Source organism: Dendrobates tinctorius, unplaced genomic scaffold (assembly GCF_039654945.1).
Source record: "Dendrobates tinctorius isolate UK_male_01 unplaced genomic scaffold, ASM3965494v1 ptg000372l, whole genome shotgun sequence".
Taxonomy (NCBI): Eukaryota; Metazoa; Chordata; class Amphibia; order Anura; family Dendrobatidae; genus Dendrobates; species Dendrobates tinctorius.
In genome coordinates, this window is record NW_027362038.1 from 1,498,944 (window position 1) to 1,512,242 (window position 13,299).

At 42.1% G+C, this 13,299-nt stretch overlaps 1 pseudogene; it reads left to right on the forward strand.

Annotated features, from left to right (window-relative positions):
• The first annotated feature begins 3,233 nt into the window (after positions 1–3,233).
• Positions 3,234–13,299, forward strand: part of LOC141075819 (uncharacterized) — a 45,508-nt pseudogene continuing 35,442 nt past the window's right edge.

Here is a 13,299-nt window from a genome sequence, read left to right on the forward strand (position 1 = left end):
GCAATACAGCATCCTCACATGACCCTAAGAAGGGCAATGTCCCTGTTGGGCACGCTAACAGCCTGTATCCCGGCGGTCAACTGGGCACAGTTTCATACCCGGCAACTGCAGGCGGAAATCTTGTCAGCCCAGAGACGATTGAAAGGGCGTTTAGAGGGGAAGCTGGAACTTTCCGAAAGGGGGAAAAACTCTCTCACTTGGTGGCTAGACGGCACAAATTTAGCAGGAGGAACGTTGTGGCACAGGCCCGTGTCCGATGTAATATTGACGGACGCAAGCTCCTCGGAATGGGGGGCACACCTGAGAGAACATATGGCCCAAGGGTCCTGGGGTCACATAGAGCAGAAGGCTTCCTCCAACTTAAGAGAGTTAAGAGCAATAAACAAAGCCCTAGAGGCATTTATCCCCATGTTTCAGGGTCAAAACGTCCGGATTATGTCAGACAACAGGGTGGCAGTGGCGTATGTCAACCACCAGGGAGGGACAAGGTCAAACTCCCTAATGGACGAAGCCAAAAGAATCTTCCTCAAAGCAGAACAACATCTAACCTCCCTAACAGCCCTACACATCAGAGGGACAGAAAATGTTCAAGCCGACTTTCTAAGCCGCAACAAATTAAAACAGGGAGAGTGGGTCTTAAATCGTATAATATTCCAGAGGATAGTACAGGTATGGGGGCAACCAGTGATCGACCTCTTTGCTACCAAAAACAACCGGCAAGTGAGAAGGTTCTGCTCATTAAACCCAAGGGAAAACCTGTGGGCAGTAGACGCTCTACAAATCCCGTGGCGGTTCAAACTAAGCTACGCCTTTCCCCCGATAGCGTTAATCCCGGCAGTGGTAAGAAAGATAAGAGACGAGCAAGCCAGAGTAATCCTCATAGCCCCGTTCTGGCCAAAAAGACCGTGGTTTTCACTACTACAAAGGATGTCTCTCTCGGACCCGTGGGTACTGCCAGAAATTCCAGATTTATTAGCTCAGGGGCCGATATTCCACAAACAAGTCAAGGGGCTCCATCTGACGGCGTGGAATTTGAGAGGGCGCTTTTGAGAGATAAAGGGTTTTCCCCGGGGTTGGTGACTACTCTAATGAAAAGTAGGAAACCAATAACAACCAACTTATATGGCAGGACGTGGAAGAAATTCCTTCAATTCCTGGGAAAACCGTTAGGTCAAGAACCCCCAATCAAGTCCATCTTGGAGTTCTTGCAGGCAGGCTTACAGCTAGGCCTGGCGGTTAATACCCTAAAGGTACAGGTTTCAGCGCTGGGTGCATTATACAATTGCAACATAGCAGCAGACAGATGGGTAGCCAGGTTCATAAAATCTTGCCACAGATCTAGGCCAGTTTCCTTACTGAAAATAGCTCCATGGGATCTAAATCTGGTACTGGAATCCCTTACGAAGGAGCCGTTTAAACCCATACAGCAGATTTCAACTAAAAATCTCACCCTAAAAACCATCATTTTGGTAGCTCTAACGTCGGCACGTAGAGTTAGTGACCTGCAGGCCCTTTCAGTCAACCCACCATATACCCAGATATACCAGGATAGGGTGGTGATGAGAACAGACCCTGCTTACTTGCCGAAAGTAGTAACTAACTTTCACCGAAATCAAGAAATTGTCCTCCCTTCCTTTTGCGAGAATCCGAAAAACCCAGGGGAGGAGAAATTTCATAGCCTAGACGTTAAAAGAACCCTAGTAGAGTATATGTCTATAACCAGCCAGTGGAGGAGGTCCCAGTCCCTATTTGTAGCCTTCCAGGGTGCTAGGAAAGGTTATGGAGTGTCAAAAGGGACTATTGCCCGATGGATTAGGGAGGCCATTAGTGTAGCCTATTCAGCTAGTGGCGTCCCGGTTCCTGACGGCATCAAGGCTCATTCCACCAGAGCCGTGGCGACCTCCTGGGCTGAGAAAGCAGAGGTGTCAATAGATCAAATTTGTAAGGCCGCTACCTGGGCCTCACCCTCAACTTTCTTTAGACACTATAGACTAAATCTATCCTCCTCGGCTGACTTGACCTTTGGTAGAAGGGTGCTGCAAGCGGTGGTCCCTCCCTAAGGTGTTCGAAGTCTCCAGAATCTCTCATGTGGTGCTGTCATGGGTGAAGGGAAAACCACCATGGTTACTTACCGGTAGCCGGTTTTTCCGGAACCCATGACAGCACCCGTATATTTCCCCCCCTTTTCACCGTTTGGGTGTGCACAATAGTCGGGTGTATTTGTGTGATGTGGTGTTGGATAAATATGTAACTAACCGGGAAGTCCTCTCAGGTGCTCTGTAATCCAACTGAAGCGGGGGAGAGGTGCCGCCCCTTATGTTTCAGTAGGTTCCTGTCCTGGCGGGGCGGATCCCTCTCTCATGTGGTGCTGTCATGGGTTCCGGAAAAACCGGCTACCGGTAAGTAACCATGGTGGTTTCATGAGTTTTAATTTTTAAAAAATTCTGTGGAAGCCTGGCTGAAAAGCAATGTCAGACTTTCATCTGCTCATTTTCATAGATTTTTGATTTATTTCTACTTTTGTCAGATTAAAGTTATTTCTGTGACCATTGTGGGTTTTTCTGTCATTAAACGAGGGGTACCAACAATTTTGACCACGTGTGTAGGAGGAGTGAATATTTTGACTCCACAGCCCCTTTCCGGAAATTAACACGCAGTGGATGTTGGAGTGAAAATTACACATTTGCCATTTTATTACCCAGCACATAGTGCCCAGATTGTGCTCCAGGAGACACACACCACAAATTAAGTGGATTCTTCTCACTATAATATTGCTAAATACAGGAATCCTAAATGTTGTTTGCGCACACTGCAAGACTCCGAAGTGAGAGCGGATTTTGCAGGATTGGTTTATGGAAACCTTGTTGCTTTTCAACAGCCTCTGAGCCACTAATAGTGCGGGAACCTCTGTTTTTCCATTGACAGATGATGGACCTGAGTGGGGACTTGTTTTTGTGAGATGAGAATTGGTATTATTTTCGCCTACATAACATTGATTGGTTTCTTTTTATTCGATATTTGGGAGGCAGAATGAACCAACAGTTGAACACCGCACACTACTGGCTCATGCAACAAGATTTTCTATTAGACTGTGAACTCTCATTGTCTTGGTAAATAATTAAAGTTTTTTACATAGCTTGCCATTTTTATGGACAGTTCAAGTAGAAACGTTCAAAGATATAAAACTCAAGGATATTTTATTAAAAATAATTGTTTTTTTATTTTAGCAGATGACTGTACCAGGAGATCAGAGGGACAGCTGACATCTTCAATTTTGAAATCTGATGATCTTGAGATCCTACAAGATACAACTGAAGTGATTGCTATTACTCCAGATATATCATCATCCATTCACAGCAAAGATCTGTCATCTGGTCCTATGAAACAGGTCCCATCTTCTGATTCATTACTGACTACTAAGAAAAATCAAAGTCACAAAAGAGGCAATAAAAAACAAACTTCTCCTAAAGCAAAGAATTCATTTTCATGTTCAGAATGTGGGAAATATTTTGCACGTAAATCACTGCTTGTTGCTCACCATAGAACTCACACAGGGGAGAAGCCTTTTTCCTGTTCAGAATGTGGGAAATGTTTTACACATAAATCAGATTTTGTTACCCACCAGAGAACTCACACAGGGGAGAAGCCTTTTTCATGTTCAGAATGTGGGAAATGTTTTCACAAAAAAAAACTTTTTCTTATTCACCAGAGAACTCACACAGGGGAGAAGCCTTTTTCCTGTTCAGAATGTGGGAAATGTTTTAACCAGAAATGGCATCTTGTTAGTCACCAGAGAACTCACACAGGGGAGAAGCCTTTTTCATGTTCAGAATGTGGGAAATGTTTTAACCAGAAATGTAATCTTGATATACACCAAAGAACTCACACAGGAGAGAAGCCTTTTTCCTGTTCAGAATGTGGGAAATGTTTTAACCAGAAAGGGAATCTTAATGAACACCATAGAACTCACACAGGGGAGAAGCCTTTTTCCTGTTCAGATTGTGGGAAATATTTTAACCAGAAAGCGCTTCTTGTTAGACATCAGAGCAGTCACACAGAGGAGAAGCCGTTTTCATTTTCTTAATGTGGGAAATATTTTACTTGGAAATCAACTGTTAATAAACATTAGAGACATCACATAGGGGAGAAGCCTTTTTTATGTTCATAATGTTGATATAGTTTTAAAGGCGAGTACTCTGGCAGCTGTGCTCTGCTTGTGAGCAACGCATTATGTCCCTGCCATGTGCTGCTTACAAGCATAAAGCAGTTGCTGGTATCAGAGCAGGATTCAGCAAGGGAGCGCCGGGTAGGTAAGTGTAATGCTTTTTTTAATGTTTTGTGATGGGGCCATGGATACCAGGATGGGGCCAATTATAAGGATTGGGCTATGCATACCAGGACTGGAATGGGGGGCCAGTCATACCCGAATAGTGATGGTGCCCTGCATACCAGGATAAGGATGGGGGCCATGCATACCATGAGCGGGATGGGGCCAATCATGCCAGAATAGGGATGGGACCCTGAATACTAGGACAAAATGGGGACACTGCATACCAGGATAAGGATGAGGGCCATGCATACTACGACATGATGGGAGCCCTGCAAACCAGGATAAGGATGGGGCCATGCATACTAGTATAGGGATGAGGGATCTATGTATACCAGGGTAGGGATGAGGGGACCATATATACCAGGATAGGGGATATTAAGTACAGAATTAACCACAATTTTTGCTTCAATTTTTTTTTCCTAATATCCTCTAAACCTAGGTGTGTCTTATAGTCCAAAAAATACAGTATATATATCTTTTTTTTTTTCTCAGTGAACTCATTCCTCACGTTTGACCTCATTAAAATAAAAACACACTCCACTGGCGGGCCGGCTCCACTTCAGTGGTGTTGAGACTCACGGTCCCGGGGCTAATGTGAGGTTCTCACATCACACGAGCCCTGCACCCAATCAGCGGCAGCTTCACTGCTCCTTCCTTTGGTCTGAACATCAGCAGGAAGCCAGGGCTGCGGCTGCTCTCTGACGGCCTCATGATGCTTGATTTGTCCGAAGGTGGGGACAGTGATGTCAGCGCTGATTGGGCACAGGGCTCACATGACATAAAAACCTCAAGAGACCCCAGAAAGCAGGTACCGACAACGTTTTCAAACATCAAAAATTCCACACGGGGAAAAGTCATTATTATACCTAGAGTGTGAGAAATGAGTTACAGGAAAATCGTATTTTGTGGGCCATCAAAAATAACTCAGACGAGGAGAACCTATATATATTATTCACAAATTGTACAAAAACATGATGCGCGTGGCGTGTGTTCAAGAATGATATATTATATGGGAGTTTTATAGAATAAACCAAATACCAACAGAAAATAAACGACCAAAAACAAACATTTATCAGTAAAATTAACTAATCTTAATTAGGTAAAGTATGAAAGAATTGCGCCATTTTCCGATACCCGTCGCATCTTCATTTTTCATGATCTTGGGTTAGGTGAAGACTTATTTTTTGTGGCCCGAGCGGACGTTTTTAATGATACCATTTTGGTGCAGATACAATCTTCTGATCGCCTGTTATTGTATTTTAATGTAATAGTGTGGCGACCAAAAAAACTTAATTCTGGCATTTTTTACGTTTTATCTCATTACGCCATTTAGTGATCGGGTTAATTCTTTTTTTATGTTGATAGATCGGGTGATTCTGAATGCAGCAATACCAAATATGTATTTTTTATTGTTTTATTTTAAATGGGGTAAAAGGGGAATTTGAACTTTCATATTTTTTTTTACTTTTTTAATATTTTTATAAACTTTTTTTTTTTTTTACTTTTGCCATTGTGAAGACATACAGCAGTGTTCCTTAATTAACCAGACAACTATTTATAGCAAATAAAGAATAATAGAATGTTATCTGTATGTTGGCCTTAATTTTAAGTGTTTAATTTCTAGTTGGTCAAGAAAACAGACTTTTGTTTGTAAGTCGGTAATATTGACTTTTATTGTGCGCTTATCCTTGATCACTGGTGATGTTTGCTGATATGCTAATTATGCATTGTGTTATGGAGCCAGTTTGTTGACTTCTAAAGCAGAGAGGGAAAAACTATGCAAATAGTTTAATCAAGTAATGCTACTTGTTCTCATCTCCATTCTTACCCTTTATGTAAATACTAAATGAGGGACACTTGTTAAGTGTACAAATAGAATAACTACAATGTCCCAAAACCTAATCCAAAAGGGCAAATCACGCAAATCCGTATCACAAATCCCATCAATATAAACATGGAACAAGGAAGAAATCCCAATAATATTAAAAATTCATTTTATTCAAAAATTCTAAAAATGACAAAAGCATAATGCCGTAATAGGGGACACCGTACACACTTAAGTAATCATGAGGAGACAATGTAAGACTGACATGTATGAACCAATCACATGACAGTACATATCAATTCTTATATCAATAATTATAATATTTATTCCATACAGTCAGAACCCATATACAATGTCTGAACAAGATCAATGATATCCAAAATATCCCTCCCCTAAGGGTATAAGGGAAACCACTCAGAGGCTAAAGGCATATATACTATAACCGTGTAAAATAACACGGACACAATGAGAACGTCAAGAATCTTGATCATAAATATGCCGATATGCACAGAGCACAAGGAATGAAAAAGTAATATTACCTCTAATTACAAGTGTGATCCAGCGTCCCCTCACCCCGACGCGCGTTTCGCCGCCTGCTTCTTCCGGGGGCGTCAAAGAATTAAGAGTGGTGTACTTAATTATTTGTACCAACTGTCCAACTGGGGGGTCTGTATGTGGGAGAGACAGGGCAAAAGCTTAGAACAAGGATGAATTCTCACAACTACACAATAAGAGAAAAAAGAATAGATCTACCTGTGGCAAAACATTTTTGTAGCCCTGATCACAGCACCATGGACATGAAATTACTTGTATGAAAAAGGTAACTTCAAATCTCAGAGAAACAGAAGGATCTGGGAGTATAAACTCATGACAGTCTTTGACACTCTCAATGCAGGAATGAATGTGTCGCATGGATTCATGTCTAATATCAATTAAGGAATTTTCTCCTCAGACATTGTGGGGCATCACAACACAGAACCAGACCCCTATCAGGGGACAATAAAACTTTCACACTCCTAATCTATGAACTGTTCCAATATTTATGGCCACCACTGTTTATCCCTCCCCCATAATGATAGTTCTACTTCACGTCATTTGTCTTACCTATTGCATTATGTCTGTGCTATGTGATTCTTCAGATTTTGTATTATTCTATGCCTGAAGAGACCTGAGTAGTCTGGAAAGCTTGCAATGTGTTACCATCTTTTCAGTTAGCCATTAACCCCTTTACTCCCAAGGGTGGTTTGCACTTTAATGCCCGGGCCAATTTTTACAATTCTGACCACTGTCCCTTTATGAGGTCATAACTCTGGAACGCTTCCATGGATCCTGGTGATTCTGACATTGTTTTCTCATGACATATTGTACTTCATGTTAGTGGTAAAATTTCTTTGACATGACTTGCGTTTATTTGTGAAAAAAATGGAAATTTGGTGGAAAATGTTGCAATTTTCCAATTTTGAATTTTCATGCCCATTAATCACAGAGTTATGTCACACAAAAGACTTAATAACATTTCCCACATGTCTACTTAACATCAACACAATTTTGGAACCAAATTTTTTTCGTTAGGAAGTTATAAGAGTTAGAAGTTGACCAGTGATTTCTCATTTCTACAACACCATTTTTTTTTTAGGGACCACATCACATTTGAAGTCACTTTGAGGGGTGTATATGATAGAAAATACCCAAAAGTGATACCATTTTGAAAACTGCACCCCTCAAGGTGCTCAAAACCACATGTCAGAAGTTTATTAACCCTTCTGGTGCTTCACAGGAATTTTTGGAATGTTTTAAAAAAGAAATGAACATTTAACTTTTTTTATAAAAACTTTACTTCAGATCCAATTATTTTTTTTCCCTAATGGTAACAGGAGAATTTGGACTGCAAAAGTTATTGTGCAATTTGTCCTGAGTACGCTGATACCTGATATGTGGGGGTAAGCCACTGTTTGGGCGCATGGTAGAGCTTGGAAGGGAAGGAGCGCCGTTTGACTTTTTCAACACAAAATTGTCTGGAATTGAGATTGGACGCCATGTTGCGTTTGGATAGCCCCTGATGTGCCTAAACAGTGGAAACCCCCACAAGTGACCCCTTTTTGGAAAATACACCCCCCAAGGAACTTATCTAGATGTGTGATATGAACTTTGAACCCCCAGGTGTTTCACTAAAGTTTATAGCGTCTGGGCGTGAAAATATGAAAATCATTTTTTCCACAAACATGATTTTTAGTCCCCAATATTTTATTTTCCCCAGGGTAACAGTAGAAATTGGACCCCAAAAGTTGTTGTCCAATTTGTCCTGAGTACACTGATGCACCATATGTGGCAGAAAACTACTGTATGGGTGCACATTGGGGCTCGGAAGGGAAGTAGTGACGTTTTAGAATGCAGACTTTGATGGAATGGTCTGCGGTGTCATGTCACGTTTGGAGAGCCCCTGATGTGCCTAAACAGTGGAAATCCCCCACAAGTGACCCCATTTTGGAAACTAGACCCCCCCAGGGAACTTATCTTATTTAGATAAGACCCCCCCTGGGAACTTATCTAAATGTGTAGTGAGCACTTTGAACCTCAAGTGCTTCACAGAAGTTTATAACGTAGAGCCATAAAAGTAAAAAATATTTTTTTCCACAAAAATGATATTTTCTAAGCCAATTTTTTATTTTCTCAAGGGTAGCAGAAGAAATTGGACTCCAAGAGTTATTGTGCAAATTGTCCTGAGTGCGCTGATACCCCATATGTTGGGGTAAACCACAGTTTAGGTGCATGGCAGAGCTCAGAATGGAAGGAGCACCACATTTTACTGTTATGGTTTGCAGGTGCCATGACACACTGGGAGAGCCCATGAGGTGCCAGAACAGCAGAACCCCCTATAAGTGACCCCATTTTATGAATTACACCTCAATGAATTCATCTAGGGTTTGCAGTGATCATATAGACACCATGGGTGTGTCACAGAATTTTATACCATTGGGCAGCCATGCGGAGAGACTCGGGAGGACCGGGGCACTATTTGCCTATTCAAGTGAATGGGTCTGTGCACATGTCAGAGTGTTTCCACGGACCGTGTGTCCATGAGCAAACCACGCTGACGTCCATTTTTAATGTCAGCATGGGCCATAAAACAGCATACGTGCACACATAAATCACATTGATATCATTCATGTGACACGCATTGGCACCGGGGAAGAAGCCTTACAGTAAGCGCTGTTCCCCAGTGCCAGGTGCTGAACACGACTCACCATTCTCCCCTGCTTGTGTCGATCTCCGGCACAGTACCAGTACCAGAAATATCAGGACATGTGAATGAGGTGCTATAGCGGGTTTTTATGCTTGGCAGCTGTCACACACTAAAAGATGCTTTTCATTGTAAAAATAGTTTTTGCATCACCACATTTTGAGAGCTATAATTTTTTGATATTTTTTGATCGCTTTTTATTCTGATTTTTGAATGCAGAATGAAGAAAAACCATCAATTCATGAGTTTCTTTTGGGGGGCGTTTATACCGTTCCAGGTGTGGTAAAATTGATAAAGCAGTTTTATTCTTCGGGTCACTATGATTACAGCAATACCTCATTTATATCATTTTTTATGTTTATACAATAAAAACTATTTTATATAAAAAAAAATTATTTTTTCATCGCTTTTTTCTGAGAGCTATAACTTTTTTATTTTTCCGCTGATGACACTGTATGGGGGCTTTTTTTTGCGGGACAAGATGGCGTTTTCAGCGGTACCATGTTTATTTATTGATCACGTGTTTTTCCACTTTTTGCTTGGCGGTATGATGACAAAGCGTTGTTTTTTTGCCTTTGCTTTTATGGTGTTCACTGAAGGGGTTACCTAGTCGAACAGTTTTATAGGTTGGGTCGTTATGAACGTGGCAATACCTAATATGTGTACTTTTACTGTTTAGATTTTTTTTAATTCAAATATTTATTTAATGTTAGAATAAATATTGACTTTTTTATTTTCTATTTATTTTTTTTATTTCTACAATTAGTTACATGTTTTTTTCATTTCATTCTATCTTTTACACTTTGTCCCACTATGGGACAGTCATTTTTTGCAGGCTGATCGCTTCTATGGCAGGCAGATGAAGCAACATCCCCATGCTATAGAACAGGGGTGGGAATCTTCTTTCTTCCAAGGGCCATTTGGATATTTATACCATCCTTCGGGGGCTGTACAAGCTCCGCCCACAAAGTACATCCTGACTCTGGCACTGGTTTCATGACTTAATCTTTCATTGCATGCCCTTCAATGTTCAGTAGTGAACACTGCGTGTGTGTGCTAACAGAGCAAGAAGAAATTAATGAGCTTCTGGCAATCAAAATACAGCTCCCTGCCCAAGAATGCAGTCCCTGAGAATCTGCTCGGAGGCCTGATAAAAGGTCATCGAGGGCCGTAAATGGCCCTGGGGCCTGAGGTTCCCCACCCCTGCTATAGAAGCTGTCAGCGCTGCACTCAGTGCCCTGACACTGAGAGACCGCCTGACTTGCACTGCGCATGACCAGGAAGTTTCTTAGCTCTGGTCATGACAACATCAGGTTACCATGGCAGTGATCGCGACCTCACGTCACGTTGTGGGGTCTCCGATCCAAAGGCAGAGGGACTGTCAGACCTCTGACTGCGCCAGGAATGCTGTGATCGTGTTCGATTGCAGTATTTTGGGGGTTAAAATGCCGGGAGTGGTCTGTGACTGCTCCTGGCACTTAGTGCTGGGTGTCAGCTGTGAGAATCAGTTGACACCCGGCCACGATCGGCCGCACACCACCTGTGTGCGCGGCCGATCGCCGAGACGTACTATTCTGTCAATGGTCAAATTGGCTCAGGGCACATGGACGGAATAGTACGTCTGATGTCAGAAAGGGGTTAAACACAATACCACCCCTCTTATTTATTGTATTACGCTGCATTAGAAACTAAATAATTACGGCATGATGAAAATCAGCTTAAAGTTTCATGGAGCAATGTCTACCTTTCCCTCTAACCTTCCCTTAGTTCGTATGATCCCTATTTTTTGTGCTTCAGTTTTCCTTGTTTTTCCTTTTCTCTAGGAGACAAGTCATATGTGACGCCCCTATCACCGACTCTATGGTCTCTGCGCTGACTGTAGGACTTGTAGCTGTTTAACATTTAATAATTCATTGGTTATAAAGAAGCTGTCCGGTTGGGTTATGAAACGAGCCGTGTCCTCCTGATTCTCCCCTTCTGAATTCAGATCTGACAATGACAATTTTACTTGTCCCTTGTTTCTACGATATCTACAAGTTTTCCTTTTACCGCTACATGTTATTGATACATAAAAGTTTCAGGACTCGGAAACATTATTTTTGCAAATATAAAGATGCGTGATATTTTGTTAGGCCAATTGTCTGATACTTAGAGGAAGCTTAGCAGCAATTCCAATATCTAAGACATATCTAAACACTATTACGGATTACAGTCACAGAAATAGCATTATAAGCTGTGGCCCTCATTCAGTGACAGCTCTTTTTTCTTGTCTCTTGTACTCCTGCACCGGGTCATCTCTTACAATGGCCCAACGTTATCTACAAGCATTGATGGATTCCATTGTCCTTGATCTCTTTTTTCCATAGGTGCAATATCTTGGTGAAATCTCTCACCGTGCTCATCGCTCACGACTTCACAGTTTGGTTGAAAAATGTCTTGATGCGAATGTAAGAAATGAATCTTTAAGGACATGTACAGCCAAGATCCTGACACAGTGCGGAAAATAAGTATTTGATACGCTGCCGATTTTGCAAGTTTTCCGTCCTACAAAGAATGGAGAAGTCTGTAATATTTATCACAGGTACACTTCAACGGTGACAGAAAATCTAAAAATAAAAAAAAACAGAAAATCACATTGTATGATTTTAAAATAATGAAATTGCATGTTATTGCATGAAATAAGTATATGATCTCCGACCAACCACCAAGAATTCAGACTCTCACAGACCTGTTAGTTTTTCTTTAAAAAGCCCTTCTACTCTGCTGTGGCCTGTATTAATTGCAACCGGTTTGAACTTGTTGCCTGTATAAAAGACACCTTTCCAGATAATCAGTCACACGCCAACCTCTCCACCATGGCCAAGACCAAAGAGCTGTCTAAGGACACCAGGGACAATATTGTAGACCTACACAAGGCTGGGGTGGGCTGCAGCACAATAGGCAAGCAGCTTGGTGAGAAGGTAACAATTGTTGACAAAATTATTAGAAAATGGAAGAAACACAAGTTGACTGTCAGTCTTCTTCGGTCTGGGGCTACATGCAAGATCTCGTCTTGTGGAGTAAGGAAGATTCTGAGAAAGGTCAGAAATCCCAGAACTACATGGTAAGACTGGGTCAATGACCTGAAGAGAGCTGGGATCACAGGACCGGGCCTGCTCAGGAAGTGTGCATAGCTAATCAGCTACCTAGTGTTCACTGGTGGATAAAGACTGACCTGCAGGTAGCCACCAGGTACCACTCCTGGGCAGAACCCAATATTGCAGCTGCAGACCCCAGGGTTCAGGTTCGCTGACACTGAATAGGGATACGTCTCTGTTCAGACTAGTAAGTTCTGGTACCTCTACAGAATGGTTACTGACACTGATTAGGGCAAGGTTAAGACACTCTGGTCGATGATACTGGAACAGGGTTTGGCCGAACACAGACCAGATGACAATGTTCAGGCACTGGCCACTCATGGACAAGCTTCAAGCACTGGCCGCTCCGGGAATGAGATTCAGGCCATGGCCTTTCTGGATCCAGGGGACTATGGATACAGGACTTGCTACACTGGAATGAGTTTCAGACACTGGCTCCTCTGGGACGAGGGGATGACGGATTCAGGACTGGCCACACTGAGGCAAGGAATACAGGTTTAGGACACTAGCCAAACCAGGACCAGGGGACCTCATAACTCACTAGTAGTACACCTTACTGACTAATGATTCTACACGTCGCATGGCGAATCCCTAAGGGAGAGGGAGTCTTTTATATAGGATGACTCCCAGCAATTAGCTGGAAGCCATCTTCCAGGTGTAGTAATTATACTAAATATCTCTGAGCAACAAGCTAAGAGTATTTAGTATATACTTGCTCTGCCCCTTTAAGAATGGGGGAGTGCGCGCATGTGTGTATTAGGTGCAT